The sequence below is a fragment of the Lepidochelys olivacea genome, assembly GCF_965140295.1.
Source record: "Lepidochelys olivacea isolate rLepOli2 genome assembly, chromosome: 5".
NCBI lineage: Eukaryota > Metazoa > Chordata > Testudines > Cheloniidae > Lepidochelys > Lepidochelys olivacea.
In genome coordinates, this window is record NC_140415.1 from 86,195,901 (window position 1) to 86,213,357 (window position 17,457).

The following is a 17,457-nucleotide window of genomic DNA, read 5'->3' on the forward strand; positions in this document are numbered from 1 at the left end:
TCTCAGGACCTTGGAGGATTAGAAACAGGTGCTTTCTCCCATTTAGTGGTCATTCCCAGCTTCCCAATAGGAGCCAGCATTCACTTTTAGATCAGGAAATTCCTGAGATTTTGGACTTTAGACTGGGAACATTTGTGTATTCAGAAAAGCTATTTCAGGTCATTTTTAGAGGTTTCTGTTGCATTTCCCTGAGCCCTGAACACTCGGACTCATAGTACCGTAGGATCCTGACTTTATATGGAGTGGGATACAAAAATAGTCCCAATGCATTTTTTTAAAACTCTCTAAATCATTCCTTACTTTGTTTTTCCTGTAATATGTATTATATACAATATACATGACGGCAAAACTTTCATTGACTTCAATGGGATGAGTATACAGAGACCGATAAAATGTTCACTGGAGTCAGTGGAACTCCTTGCATTCATTTCAGGTGTCTTTTGGCTACAATTCAGGAAAGCATCTCTGTTCAGCAAAGCACTTAAGCATGTGCTTAGATCCCTTTGAAGGAAATGAGACTTCAGCACATGCTTAAACAAGTGCTTACATGCTTTCCTGAATTGGAGCCCTGGTTTGTAGTTAATATGAAATTATCCTCAGATGACATTTATAGTAACATCCTATGATAGATAGAACAGCTCTTGCTGACTAATGATATCAGTTAACCTCCCCACACATTAGTTATGTCTAATGTATCACATATGAGGCTGTCCTCCTTAAATCCATTAACAGCTCCTTCTTTCCACAATCTGTTTAGGGCATGCTGACATATTTTTCATTTTCTTCTACCAACATTAAAAATTCATACCATCAGCATCTTAATAGTGTCTCAGTTATATTTTCCTCAGACTAACATTATTCAATCAAATGCTTCTAAAGGTTTGACATTGATTCTTTTCATCTATTGATTATATAGGTCTTTGTTCTTGATGGACTTTTCAGTGCACATGAGGTGTTCTCAAAAATTTTAAGTAGGTTAGCCTTGTCTATGACAGGGGACAGCTTGTAGGTGGTCGGACCTACTAGTCAGAGTCCAAATGCCAAAGATCAAGATAGGAATCAGAGCCAAAGGTCAGAACCAGATTACCAGGAGTCAGGGAAGGCTGGGGCAAGGCTGGGGCAGGACTGGAACCCGCTGGGTGCAGGCAGAGTCTAGGCTGGAGCAGTGGAGGAGCAGGGCTTAGTAAGAGAGATAAGCACAGAGAGGTAGAGAATCTTTGGACACATGGATTGAGCAACCTACTGCTGCAGATGGGCTTAAGAACCATCCTGATAGCTTTCCTCAGCCAATCGGGAAGGGCGGTCCGTCAGGCAGCATTAGGCTGTCAGGAAGACTTAACAGGCCCAGCTGCAGGGCTTTACTCCTAACAGTCGAAAACCAAAACAGTAATAATGTCATTTTTAAATTATAATTCAAAATAGAATGAAATTGACCAAACTATATTAAATAATATTTTAGTGCTCTACTACTTTTCATTGCTAATGATTTTATTCTTTTAAATCTTAACTATAAATAATAGGCATTGTTTTGTCTAAATAATGAATTATTGTGGCATATATGCTTTTCTAACATGTCGCCTATACTTATTGTCTGCAGTTTGCTTTTAATGTTACACTGTCTGCAACATGGTTTAATTCAGAAAGCTTCAATGAAGGACTTCTTTTGGATCCTAAAGTGTGACAACCAAAATAAATTTGGTTAATATAGTGAGGCAATGAGGCCCCAAACAACTTTTGTCACAGGTTAGGTTTAAGAAAGGACCATTTTGCAAATTGCAGAAATGATTAGCCCTTAACATTTGTCATCTGTATCCAATTATTTTGCACTTGCACAATTTTACTGTCTTCTGGCCAGCCTTCATTTGCTGTAAAATTTTGTGTTATTTTTTTCTTTCACAAAGCAATTAACTTTGATAGTTTACTTGCAGGAGCTCCCAAACTCCATTCCTGTATACCCCAAATTCCCATTAAATTCACCTGAGATTTTTGAGTATGCAAATAATGTAGGATTGCAGCCTAGGTCCACAAAATCCTACATATTTATTTTAAAAAATCCACTTAACGCTAACATTAATAGTAGCAGCTCACATTCTGACTATGTATTTTCAATGAATGTATTTATTTAGTGATTTCTAAAGAAATAAATATCTTTGATTTAGAGAACTTTAAAAATATGAATGTTGCTTTAGTGATCTAAGTTTTGATAATACTCTTAGAGCAATCTGTATATAGAGTATTCAATGACAGTTACATCTTTTGCCATTACTGGTGCTTCAGATTGTTATTTAGGATGTCCAAGCCAGGCTGCTATTATCTTAAAAGCTAAATGCAAGATCATGTGACTTTTGTGGCTTCTGTTATCCTTTTTATTATTCTGTGTGAATGTACTGACATTTCAAGGATATGCATAATATGTATTTCTCTACCTCAGTTACATACTTAGCTATGCCCAAGTATGGCTGCTTCTGCAGAGGTGCATTGGGGAGGGGCATAGGGTGCCGGCGGCCCTTCCCTTCAGTGCTCTTAAAGAAGACAGGCATTTTGTATTTATTATTATTCGTAACACTCACAGAGTCAAATCAGGGTAGAGACCCCATTGTACTATGTACTGTACAAACACATTGTGACATTTTGGGGTTCACCCAGGCCAGTAAGGGGTTTGTTCACTGTTTGCCTTGTAACTCTGGATATCTTGTGGCTGTGCAGTTTTGGTCCAGAGCTCTGACTCCCAAATGACTGCCAGCAGCCCAGAACCCTCACCATGGCTTTGCCCAGGCTAGTTACGCCTTGTAGACTAAACTTAGTACCCTTCCAGCCCCAGATTGTCCCCCAAATCATCCTGCTACAGAGACCAGTTCCTCCCACTGGACCCTCACAGAAATGGTAAAACACTCCAACCTGTCAGCATACTAGAAGTACACACGTTAGTGAATTTACACAGCACTGATGATTCAATGAAAGCAAAACAAGTTTACTGACAAAAGAACATGGATTAAGTGACACCAAGTAAAAGGGATAAAGGTAGAGATGGTTACAAGCAAATGAAAGAGGAAATACATATCTTTTGGACACAGTCTTTGTTCAAGATGGTTTTTCTCACTCACAGCCTCCTTTCCAACTTTTACTGGCCAGCCTGGACAGGATCCATAACACGTATACTAAGTGATAGTTGGTGTCATGAAGACCTTACAACAGTCACAGCAGACCTGAGGCAAAAAGTAATGCAACAAACAAAGGGAAGGGAATGGAGAGGGAAAGATGAGGGTACAATGAGACATCACATGGTTATTCAGGTTTCTTGTGTGTGGTTCTGTGGTTGAACAATATAAATACAAATTCTAGAAAGTCTCATCTATTTAATGTTTAGCTTTTCTTTTCCCCTTTCTCTCATTTTCATTTCTCCCCCAGCAGCCCATTGTCACTGAATTCTTGTCATACCCCTACATTTTGCCTCTGGGGGTAAAGACTCTGTCCTGTTCCATGTGGCTCTGAGATGGGAAGGGAGCATGGTAAGTGCCTTAGGAGCTCTCACTTTGGGGTCTGTGGGTGAGTGGAGTCCCCTAACATTCAAAGGGATTTGGATTCCAGGATTTGCTTTTGATTCACTTCTCATACTGTATGGATGGGATAGACTCTTGTTATTAATGTGTTTGTTTCTAATATTTTCCCCAAAACCTGATCTCTGGGGAAATCCCACAATATATGTTTATATAAGTCAGTTGCTTTATTTCATCACAATCATAGTTAAGCATGACTTCTTTCCCCAGAATAAAAATAGGACCAGATCCTCACTTGGTGTAAATTGGCATAGCTTCATTGAAGTGTTCATTAACTGAAGCTCCATTGATTTACACCAGGTGATATGGCCCATTTTGTTCAGCTCAGTAGCCTGAAAGTTCAAGTGGTAAGAAGCACTTCTCTGTATAAACAACCAGGAACCATATTGGAAAAGCACTCTTTAGTTACAAGCGATTTCTTGAGCCTAGTGTTACTTGAAGCCCTCGTGCTAAAAATGGACAACCTTTAGTGCTAGTGAGGAAGCACGGTGCAAGAAACCAGAGTTTCCTTCTTGTTTTCATACTGACATAACAAATGATTAAAGGTATTGCAATATTTAAACAATGAATGTTTTATTGAAATATTAAACAACCATGTTTTCCTCATGATGTTTAAACCAGCAAGCACAGTATTAAATTACTACCATTATACTTTGAAACATTCTGCTGTAACAATGGCATCCTAGTGTCTATGTTTATTGTGTCTCAGTGACTCCATAACAAATTTTTCAGTTTATAAGTAGCATGTTTTTTTTCCAGCTGACATCATTGCAAGCTTACCCTGGGAACTGAAATTTAGGCTGTGCTCTTCAGGGCTTATTAACCGTGATCCACATAACAGTTATGGTAGATGTACAACTCAATTACACCCTGGGTAATCTTCAGCTGGGATAAAGTTACTAGTGATGATCATGAGCCAGAAAGGTCACAGCTTGACTTTCAGATCCTAGGTCAAGATTTTAGTGATAGTTGTCGGAGGGTAGGGGGAGATACCTTTGTTTGTAACTTGAGCAAATATGGGGCTCAATCCTTTGAGGTGCTGAGCATTCTCAGCTCTCATTGAAGTCAATGAGAATTCAGGGTGCTCAGAACCTTAAATGATTGAGCTCTGGATTTTGAGCCACTGACACAGTAAATATGGAATTTACTTCAATTTTTCAGAGTAATTCTTTAGAATTCATTCATTCTTTAGAGCAGAATGATTTACGATCGGGGTTAGACTAGACTGTCAGTCATCCAGAAATTTGCCTTTGAGATGGGTACTAGCATGGACTGAAGGACCATATGTTACTGCTGATTCCTCAGCAGCACCAACAGACACATTGTGTGGAGTGGTTCCTATGCCAAATCACAGTGTAAGGAAGAAAAAGTCAGTGAAGGAAGGGAAACAGGAAGGAGAAGGAAAAACAAAATCAAGGAAGACATTTTTTTAAGTGTATAGGCCTGATTTTCAGAGCTATTGAGCCTTTCTAATTCTCAGTGAAGTTAATGGGAGTTGTGGGTGCTCAGCGGCTTTGAAAATTAGGCATCTTTATTGATTTTTAAAATACTGATTCAAAATCATACATGAGTAACACAAAACAAGCACCTGTTGGAGTACAATTAAAAACAACTAAATATCAAGGTCCTAAAACTGAGACACACTCTCAAAATGCATTCACAGGAAAATGTATAATGAAGTTTTTTGTAGTGATTCACAAACAAAACTGGACTTTGAACAAAAAACCCATGTTTACAGAAGCTAAGAAGTGTTGACATTAAAGAATCATCATGGTCTTCATAACTCTCCTTCACTTTCTAACAGATTACAGAGTAGAAGGGGATAACATATACTGATTTATAGCTCTGAAATATAAAATGAAGAATTGTTAATGGTAAAATTAAGAGATTTGATATCTATATTTTTAATTATGGATAGTGAATGAGTACAGACGAGGTAACACTTAGATCAAGGTCTTGCTGGCATACGTGTGGTTTTGCCAATTTTGCTTTTATGTAGAATTGCTAATCTGCTTGAAGTGGTGTTATTGCAGATGGAACAAAGATAATGGTTTCCTGGAAGTTTATGGGTGAAAATAAACAAATCTGTAACAAGAATCCTTTTTTACTGAGAAGACCCAGGGCAGGATGACACAAAAAAACAACATGACACCGAAACTGCAAAATCAGCAGACAAAATGCAGAAGTTGGATAACTGAATCTTGCCCATGCCTAATGTATGGGTTACCTAAAACCCAAAGGTTGATAAGTTAAAATCCAATTGGATAAAAATTAAGTAATCTGCAATGTAGAAATGAATAAAAGATCTAAGTTAACGTGGGCCTAAATTGGAGAAACACCAGACCAGAAACTGAAGGATGGAACTGAAGATCAGACAAAGAGATCAGGGCAGACAACAATCATCAAGAAGTATAGGAGGACTTCCAGGTGCCTTGGAATATGGTAACTTGGGCCCTTTACCAATTCTGTCTTGTCTGTTATTTGTCTGCCCTAAATGTATGTCCAGACATTATAGCTGACAAATAATACTGTCTGAAATTGTACAAATAAAGGCAAAATTGATTAAGCCTAAATTGGCTGGATTTGTGACTCAGTTTCCCAACTTTTACCCCAACACACTGTACAAAAAACAGCCCCCTGATCTGCTACACAACTTCCTAAGTGAACTCATGTCCAGAGCACTTGCACATCTGTTTTTCTTTATATAAGAGAGAAATTCTTCCCATAACACATGAAATTCTTTATTGTCATTACACAGAAACAAGATGCTCATGTGAAGCAACTTCTGCCAATTCAGTGCATCAATCTTTTAAAACATCTAAGCACTTAGGCAATGTTTGTTATTTTATAGAAAAATTAATGCCAAAATGTAATGATACATGTAAATAACACACCGCTTATAATATGGGCCAGGTTCTGATGTCCTTAGCCACATTTAGTAACAACGTACTCCCTAACTAGTGCCATTGAAACCAATGAGATTGCTTATGGGGTAAGGTACTAATCAAGGAGAGCAAGGGTGTTACAATTTAAAGATTCAGCCGCCCACTGAACAGCTTGAGTCCTGGCCCCGTACCCAGGGGCAGCCTCCCCGCTTACCCTCAGTCTCCACTTGCGGAAAGCAGTAGCCCCTCTCTGCAGTGCCCAGCTGTTGCTCCTGCCTCTCCCTGAGGGGCACAGCTTGCAGTACAGCTCGTCTAGCCTCCAAGGTCACTTGATTGGCTCATCTGTGCCAGCTGCCGTGCAGGGAGAGGGCCTGGAGACATCATGTGACCGAGCAAGGCCGGCTGCTAGTCAACAGGAAACTCACATGTGGGTGTGGAAAAGCCCCACCCTGAGTCCCTGGAGGCTGGGTGATTTCTGGCTATGGCTTCGAAGGCCTCCCTGGCTGGGGTCTCCTGCACATTAGCCACCCCATGCCCTGGTTAAATCCCCCAGGTCTCTGTGCGAGACTTGAACAAACCCTGGGGCAGGTACCTGGCCCCATGGGCCAGTTGTGACCTCACAGGAGGTCCAGCCCTGCAAGCCTTGGGCAGGTGCAGAATTTACCCTCAACGTGTGGCCCTGTTGGCCTGGCTCAGTGCTTAATATATGCCAGGGCTGAGCCCGGGCACCTCTAGGCGTGGTAGTTCATAGCTCTAGCACCTCTGGGCTTGCTGCATCAGTTATGAGTGTAATATAATTGCTTGAGCCCTGGCACCTAATTGCTTGAGCCCTGGGGCCTCTTTCATTATAAATTAAGCACTGGCCTGCTTGGAGGGTTGTGTGGGTCAGGCATGAAGGGAAAAGTAAGTTGGGGTTAAGTGGGGAAAGAGTAGATTGACAACCTCCACATGCACTGACCAGTGTGAAGGGTGGTGTTATATGTTGCTGGCATAAACAAATAGCAAGTTATTGCTCCTTACCCCAAGCAAAGGGGAAGAAGGGAGGAAATTGTATGTCTCTGGGCATAATGTCTTTTGGCGTAGTGTAATTTATATCCCACCCCTTGCTCCAGGCTGTGTCTAAAAGGCCCGTCGAGGCTTAACTGAGCTTAAATGTAGAGATCTGTGGTTTTGGAACAGAAAAACTCTTCAGTTGTCTCTTCACTGATAGTCACATAGCCCATGTAGCCATAGAACTGGTACAATTACAAGGTGATTTCCTTAGTTTCTTTTCTTGGCCAGAGAGGGCCCTGGAGAGACAGAGAGAGAAAGAGACAGTAAAAAGAAAGATATTATTTTTATTACAGTTTATCTAAAACAAAATACTGTAAAACATACCAAAAGTATGTTTTAAAATCCAAACATTTTATGTTTATCTCCCAGTCAGCTGTCCATCATATTTAGATTCAGGTGGACCAGGGAAGAAATTAAAAGCCAAAGCAAAGGGCCCCTCACTGAAAATACCTTGCCACCAGCTCTCTCACATTTACATCAGGAAAATATTGCTGGCTGAAGTAGCTCAGATGACCTCAGCTGTTGTAATTACCCATTACTACACACAAACACACATAGAGGCAATCTCTCAAACAGCGGAACCCTAAGCTCCAACTCAGTTAAGTCATGTTTCACTGAATTCTTACATTGGCGTAGGTGACCTCAATAACACATCCCAGGCTTGCTGAAAGGTCTGTAAATCTTGGTGCTTCTGGCATGAGTTTTAGGTGTGGATTGCAACCCTAACAGTAGTATTTGGTGATCTTGCACATGGCACATCTTTGTCCAACCAACTCCTACTGAGCATTTGCTTACACCATGGGTGGCAGGAGCAACAAAAGAACAGAACCACCTTCATAAGAAACAGAAATAGCAATAAAATCAATAATGCACCCCTTTTTTGTATATTCAATCCTTAGTTCATGCACCTATCTACCCTTACTGGTGGGAACTACACATGCACATAGAGGGGGGTAAGTACCCTACCTCTTCAGATGCAAGAAAATGGTTATACCCATTCTTTTGCTTCAGCACGTACATTATTATATCATGTGGATCTCCAGACACAGTTCTCCTTCTCCTGCAAAGGAGCACAAAGTTACACTGGAAAACAATTTGCATCAGATCTTTGTATTTGGGTACTTTGGAGATTTGTTTAGATGTATTGGAATGCCAGTTTTGTGCAGTGAAATGAGTATATGGTTTTTGTTTAATTTCCAAATTCTCTTTGTAGAAACAGAACACGATATGTTTTCCTTTTCACCAACCGGTTTGATTATAGTGTACAAATTATAGGTTCACTCTGTTTCGGGACCTGGAAAGGACCAAAATTATAGCCAAGACAGCATTCTTCCCTTTTCCCCCAGCCCAACAAATGCACCTTCATTTCTATTTGGAATCAGGAGACCTGGGTTCTATAGCTAGCTCTGTCGCTGACCTGTGATGTGACCTTAATTTCTGTGTGCATCAGTTTCTCTACCTGTAAAATGGGGATAAGAGTTTTCTATAGTAAAATGCTTTGAAAGCTATAGATGAAAAGTTCTATATGGAAGCTAAATGTTAGCATTAGTAGTAGTACTCTGCATATTCAGGACTTCATGGATCTTGGAGGGACAGGCCTGGGGTGGGTAAGCTTGAGGCAGGAGATAAGATACTCTCTGCTGCATGCTCCTTTAAGATCATGTGGATTTCCAAGAAATCTGAGCAGGTGATAATATTGCTAAAATAGCATTTCCTCTCACATATAATCTCCTCAGTAGCTTCCACTGTGCATTCATGCATAGGGGGAAATGTATAAGATCTGTGTTGTTTAGCTCCCTGTTTGGTGTTTCTGATATTTAGTTAAATGGGAATTCTGGCCATAGTTTTACAAATGTCCATGCTATTTTTTTTTAATGAAATATTGCCACTATATTGGTTTTTATTGGTACATCTCTTCTCTGTATCTCCCTTCCTCATACAGTGGCTATTCCTACTGGCTAATGGACAGGCTGGCATCAAAATAGTATCATAGCCTGTTCTCATTTATTCCCAGGAGTGACTGGACCAGGAACACAAAATGAAAGTGGCCAGGAACTAGTCTATTTTGAAGAGAAGGATATCACATGAGCAGGGATGGAATGAGTCTGATTCAAATTAAAAACATTCTCTCCTCTTTACATTATAGTCCAGACTCCATCAATGTTCATATTACATATCTGAATTTTCAGGGTTTTGCAGGGTTTTACAATTTGCTATGAGTTGAAACTTGAATTATTATATGGTCTTTTCAGCATAAGTCATAAAAATCAGAGCAAAAGTTGCTTTCTTCACATCAGTGTTAGCTAACAAGCACTATGAACATAACTTTGAGTTTCCTGACTTTGTTGGTTCTTGTCACAACTCTAATGTTATTTCAAAGCAGTTTGAAATGGTGCAAAATCTTCCTGTCGACTTCTCCTTTATAATCATTTTCTGAAAGATCTTGTAAAAGTAAAGAATTGTACATGAAAGCTTTTTGCCTAACAAAGAAATTCTGAATGCTACATAATTATTTGGAAGCTAAAATTGATTGAACTACCAGGTATTTAGATTTTCCAAACAAAGAGTGGAGTGCAGCACTAGGAGTTCCTGGCTACAAGCCCCACTACTCTAACTGCTCTACTGTTGCCTGACTCAGGAACAGCACTAAAAATGTGAGATCATTGTTTTTATGACACTGTAAAAGCAACCCACTGTCTCAACAGTGCTCTAAGAATTTAGCAGCAGTGCGTGCTCCTGTGAAAGCAAACTAGCATGGTAAAAATATAAGCCTCTGTACTTAGGTAGGTCCTTACTCTAGCATCATTCACGTCAATGGATTTCTACATCAGCTGAAGATTTGTACCACATATTTTATTTAAAAAAAAGAAAAATACACTGTTTTTCTTAGGATCTGTCACCCTCAGCTCTTGTGACCTTTGCCCAGGAAAGTTACAATGGATTCTTTTAGGTCTTACCTGATGGACATACCATATGAGAAGTAGTGGAAAGTGATGCATAATAATGAATGACAGACATATACATGATGGGGCAACACAATTGCCTAATGTTATCTGCCCTGAAACCCTTCATTATTGTAGTTTAAAAGCTGAGTTGTATGATCACAATTGTTATTCCCCCACTAGCTAATTGTTCACTCAAGCAGCGAAGCTTTCTACATTCCCCCAGTGATAAGAGGTTTGTAAAGGCTCATTTCTTGAACATTCAGTTAAACTTTTGACCTCATCATATCAGTTAAAGCTCTCTAATGTGTAGGCAATGCTTGTTTGGTGTATCTTAAAATAGGTTCTGTTTGAATCAAGTTTCTCATGGTATTTGAATGGAAAACCAAAAATGATCTGCTGGTGCTGAAGAAAAGGAAATGATCACTGATTTAAAAGCTCCTGTTTAATGTGGCACCACTCCAGATAGATCCATTTAGCAGCTGTTTAAAGGAAAATGAGCCTGAACCTTTGTTCAGGTGAATGCTGAACTGTAGATGCTGTGAAGCTGCAGGAGTATCATCCCTTTACACTTCAGGTATAAGTATTTTTCCCTCCAGGAGATTTAGGAAAATGTACCTCCCCTACTCAATTTCATTTTACCAAAGCATTCCCTTTCAAACCATCCTATGCAATGTCTCCGTTCTCCTAATGGGGCTGTTGCAGCATGTAAAATGAGGACAAGAGTGTCCATGGGGAGGACAGAACCATTTGAGGAGGGATGAGGGAGGACTGAGACAGTAAGCTGCACAATTGTAGCTGTATCATGAAATAATTACAAGATGCACAAGGGAATATCTGTCAAATGACCATCACTCAAAAGAATGATCTGAATAACAGGTCCCTCCAGGCTCACGGACATGATACAGTTCTGTGGTGACCTAGAATCCTACTTTCGACGTCTCCGACTCAAAGAATATTTTCAACACACCTCTGAACAACATACTAACCCACAGAATCCTTTCTACCAACACTACAAAAAGAAGGATTCTGGGTGGACTCCTCCTGAAGGTCAAAACAACAGACTGGACTTCTACATAGAGTGCTTCTGCCGATGTGCACGGGCTGAAATTGTGGAAAAGCAGCATCACTTGCCCCATAACCTCAGCCGTGCTGAGCACAACGCCATCAACAGCATCAGGAACAACTCTGACATCATAATCAAAAAGGCTGACAAAGGAGGTGCTGTCGTCATCATGAATAAGTTTGAATATGAACAAGAGGCTGCTAGGCAGCTCTCTAACTCCACATTCTACAGGCCCTTATCCTCTGATCCCACTGAGGATTACCAAAAGAAACTACACCTTCTGCTCAAGAAACTCCCTGAAAAAGCACAGGAACAGATCTGTGCAGACACATGCCTAGAACCCCAACCAGGGGTATTCTATTTGCTACCCAATATCCATAAAGCTGGAAATCCTGAATGCCCCATCATCTCAGGCATTGGCACCCTAACAGCAGGATTGTCTGGCTGTGTGGACTCTCTCCTCAGGTCCTACACTCCCAGAACTCCTAGCTATCTTCCAGACACCACTGACTTCCTGAGGAAACTACAATCCATCGGTGATCTTCCAGAAAACACCATCCTGGACACTATGGATGTAGAAGCCCTCTACACCAACATTCCACACAAAAAAGGACTACAAGCTATCAGGAACAGTATCCCCGATAATGTCATGGCAAACCTGGTGGCTGAACTTTGTGACTTTGTCCTCACCCACAACTATTTCACATTTGGGGACAATACATACCTTCAAGTCAGCGGCACTGCTATGGGTACCTGCATGGCCCCACAGTATGCCAACATTTTTATGGCTGACTTAGAATAACGCTTCCTTTGCTCTCGTCCCCTAATGCCCCTACTCTACTTGCATTACACTGATGACATCTTCATCATCTGGACCCAAGGGAAGGAGGCCCTTGAGGAATTCCACCTTGATTTCAACAATTTCCATCCCACCATCAACCTCAGCCTGGACCAGTCCACACAAGAGATCCACTTCCTGGACACTACTGTGCTAATAAGCGATGGTCACATACACACCACCCTATACTGGAAACCTACTGACCGCTATACTTACGTACATGCCTCCAGCTTCCATCCAGGACACACCACATGATCCATTGTCTACAGCCAAGCTCTACGATACAACTGCATTTGCTCCAATCCCTCTGACAGAGACAAACACCTACAAGATCTCTATCAAGCATTCTTAAAACTACAATACCCACCTGCTGAAGTGAAGAAACAGATTGACAGAGCCAGAAGAGTACCCAGAAGTCATCTACTACAAGACAGGCCCAACAAAGAAAACAACAGAACGCCACTAGCTGTCACCTTCAGCCCCCAACTAAAACATCTCCAGCGCATCATCAAAGATCTGCAACCTATCCTGAAAAATGATCCCTCACTCTCACAGATCTTGGGAGACAGACCAGTCCTCGCTTACAGAAACCCCCCCAAGCTGAAGCAAATACTCTCCAGCAACCACACACCACACAACAAAAACACTAACCCAGGAACCTATCCTTGCAACAAAGCCCGATGACAACTCTGTCCACATATTTATTCAAGTAACACCATCATAGGACCTGATCACATTAGCCACGCCATCAGGGGCTCATTCACCTGCACATCTACCAATGTGATATATGCCATCATGTGTCAGCAATGCCCCTCTGCCATGTACATTGGCCAAACCAGACAGTCTCTATGCAAAAGAATAAATGGACACAAATCTGACATCAGGAATCATAACATTCAAAAACCGGTAGGAGAACACTTCAACCTCTCTGGCCATTCAGTAAAAGACTTAAGCGTGGCAATTCTGCACCAGAAAAGCTTCAAAAACAGACTGCAACGAGAAACTGCTGATTTTGAATTAATATGCAAACTAGATACCATTAACTTGGGTTTGAATAGAGTCTGGGAGTGGCTGGGTCATTACATATATTGAATCTATTTCCCCATGTTAAGTATCCTCACACCTCCTTGTCAACTGTCTAAATGGGTCATCTTGATTATCATTACAAAAGTTTTTTTTCTCCTACTGATAATAGTTCATCTTAATTAATTAGCCTCTTACAGTTTGTATGGCAAATTCCACCTTCTCTGTTTGTATATATATATCTTCTTACTATGTTCCTTTCAATGCATCCGATGAAGTGGGCTGTAGCCCACAAAAGCTTATGCTCTACTAAATTTGTTAGTCTCTAAGATGCTACAAGTACTCCTGTTTTTTTTTCAGAGTAACAGCCGTGTTAGTCTATATTCGCAAAAAGAAAAGGAGTATTTTTGGCACCTTAGAGACTAACCAATTTATTTGAGCATGAGCTTTCGTGAGCTACAGCATCCGATGAAGTGAGCTGTAGCTCACGAAAGCTCATGCTCAAATAAATTGGTTAGTCTCTAAGGTGCCACAAGTACTCCTTTTCTTTTTGCTGTTTTTTTTTTTGGCGAGTACTACAGATGTGAGGGAACTGGATGGCTTAGGTGGTTGACAATGGGGTGAAAGAGACTGTGCTGCAGAGGGCTACCAGCCGGCATGTATACCTGTCTTTCTCTCTATACGTCTGGTGGACAGTAGAGTGCCTCAAAGCATGGTGCTTGGAGGAGATTCTGTAGCTGTCTTTTCCTATGTTTTCTGTCCCTTTCGCATACTCTTTTACAGAAAAAGCTCAGCAGGCTTTGCTGGTGGGAATTGTCTTTTGATTTTCTCTCCCTTCCAGATGGTTCACTATCCTCTGCACCTATTCTGGTTCTGTGGAATTGTGTTGGTTTTCCAGTTCAAACTTTCATTCTTGTTTAGGATCTTCCTTATTCATTAGTACTGTAGCTGAAGCTCTGGAATGCTTCTAACTGAATGCAAAGCCCCTTCATGTTAGGCATTCTACATACACATAGTAAGGCAGTTCTTGCCCTGAAGAGTTTGTGGTGCTAATCTAATAGAAAAACTAATGCTGAATAAAAAATAATATGATAAGTAGGGTATAAATGAGAGAGATAGAGTGTAGTTTCAATTATTATTGTTTATTAGCATGTTTAGCATCTAGATCAGAAAGGACAAGACAAATAGACACTATGAGCCAGATCCTAACAAGTGCAAATCAGTGTAGCTGAATTGATTTCAGGGAAGCTATAGCCATTTACACCAGATGAGGATTTCACTTTATCTCATGAGAGATTTGAAATGCATCTTACACTAAAGTTCTTCTGGTTAGTGTATGAATACTGGGGGCTGAATTCACCTGTAGTTCCAACGTAATTGTTCATCTGAAAGCCAAAACTGTCTGAAGATTTTATTCCCCTCAGTCTATTTTGTTATTTGTGCTAAACAATTGGAAAGTCACAAAGTGTTTCATTTCCTTTCTGTTGTTTCCTATAGGCCTGTTAGATTTCTACTATGTACTAAAAAGCCAAAGACAGTTCCAGTGAGAGTTTTCAGGTCTATTTAGAGCAAATGACTTATATACTGGTTTGCAAGTTGGCTGAGGTGATAGAAATTTTCAAGATAATATGACATGAAAAATTAAGTTACATTAGTTCTCATAGCATAGATTTTAAAAAGTGATACAAACAAAGTCAAACCATCACAATCAATGATAAACATCTAGGTCTGAATATCTTTCACAATTACAAGAAGCCCCATAAAAATAATTGGAATTAGGCATATTGCAATTCTGGGGTGGGCCTAGTACCCTGTGGTGAGTGCTGCATACTGCCATATGAGAGAGACCTTTGTTCAGTTCTTGGATCTGGTTTACTGGTCCTTAAACTGTTGGGGATGTGAACTTGCCATAAAGGTAACTTGTTCAGTCTTTGCAGAGGAGATGCATGGTGCTACATGCAATGAACGACCTTTCTGGCCAAAATAGGAGTGATCTACATTAACGTGGATATCCCTTCCAACCAGCCCTCTTCACTTCCCTGCAGGATCAGATAGGATGTGGAAATGGACTGTGAGGAAGCAAAGCCTTGCTCAAACACAAATATATTCAGAAGTTAGCAAATGTGGCATCATGTGTAAAAGGTGTGAAAGATAAATAAAATTAAGTATGAGTTATTTTAAAGTTCTCTTCAGCATAACAATTGCACTTCAGTTCTGTGTACTTCATAACCTGCCCTTGGAATAGCAGAGATGACTGAATAGGCACATGGTGGCACCATGTTGTTTATCACAATGATCTGCACAGAGCTCTGGTGCAGGAGAGAGTCTTGCCCTGGGAACTGTAAATTCTGACTTTTTGTTTGTGGAATTGGTGATCATTTTTATACACTTAGATATAAAGAGAAACAACTCCTCAAAATCATGGACCTTTGAACTTGATTTCATTTTAATACAAAAGAAGGGGAGGTTTGATTCAACAGTAGGTGTAGTCTTCATGTCTTAAACTCTGTTATTTGGGCGATAAATTTTGCCCTCTTGCAGGGTGTGTGGAATGTGGTTTGGAAGAATGCCTCTTCTCATCTGAACTCTGGACTCAGGCATTCAAATGTCTACATAAATGCCAATCTACAATAAATTTCAGACAGAATGCAATTACGTCTGAGCCTCTTTCTTCCTGGGAATGTGCTTGTGTTAAATATTTATGGAATTTGATCTCTCAATGAATCACAGATGTTAGAGATTTACCCTTTGCCTTAGATTCAGTGCTGGATGGGAACTAACAGGTTTGAATAACTCTCAAAAGCTGTTTTCATGTATGATGAGGACTATGGAATAAATGGCAAAGAAGAATATAAATCCCTTATGCATTTCAAATACTTACTGCAATGTGCTTCATTATGAGCAAGCAAAAAATTAATGGAAAGCACCAACAGCCCCTTCCAGGGAGTCCTGGCAAGAAGAATTTCCTTCCATGTTTTTGTAAGCTGACCTGGCTCTCATATAATGAAACCACAGCAGGTTTCTTTCCATTTGGGGATTCATTTGGGAAAATTTGGAATTGATTTGATTTGAAACAAATACAGATGGGACTGTTGCCTCTCAGTCTTCAGAGATACACAAAGAAATGATTGTGGTGATCAGTAACATGTAAAAGAATGCAACTGGAAAAGTTTCTTTTACATTTTTAATGTATTATGGATTTTAAAATGTATTATGGATTTAAGCTCGCAAGTATCCACCAGCTTTCAGACATATTTTCAATCATGTTAAACAGCACAGTTCCTAAATAATTCACCTCTTGTTTTACTCACCAGGATCATACTACAGAAAGGGCATGTCTTGACTAGGAAAATTGGTCGTGTTTAAAAATGTGCTGGTTAACTCATTTTAATTAACATGTTTTCACTACTAGTGAAGAGAACAGCAGTTCTCTTTAACACTTTTAACACATGTTAGCTGGTCATAGTTACCTTAGACTCCCACATTTTTAAGTTGCTGAACCCTGTCTACCAGAAAAGGGGGAGCCACGGCCATGGCTTCATCACTTTTAAAAATGGGTCGTGCGGGGGTGGGGGGTCACAGTTCAGGTGCTGGTGGCTCCCTCCACTTTTAGGAAGCCTCCGCCACTCCTGCCTGTCTACCCTAGTGTTTAAAAACATATTAGTTTAAATGAGTTAGCTAACATGTTTTTAAAGATGACCTATTTTAGATAGGGCCCAACCAAACAGCCGCTGTCCTAGTAACCATGCAAACAGTGTGTGTTTTAATACAACTAAAAGTAAATGTATTCATCTAGGAATAAAAGAGCATAGGCCATACTTACAGAATGAGGGACTCTATCCTGGGAAGCAGAGACTCTGAAAAAGATTTGGGGAATCAGCTGAACATGAGCTCCCAATGCGACACTGTGGCAAAAAGAGCTAATGCAATCCTGGGATGAATAAATAGGGGAACCTTGAGTAGGAGTAGAGAAGTTACTTTACCTCTATATTTGGCACTGATGTGACTGCCCCTGGAATACAATGTCCATTCTGGTGCCCACAATTCAAGAAGGATGTTGATAAATTGGAGAGTGTTCAGAGAAGAGCTACAA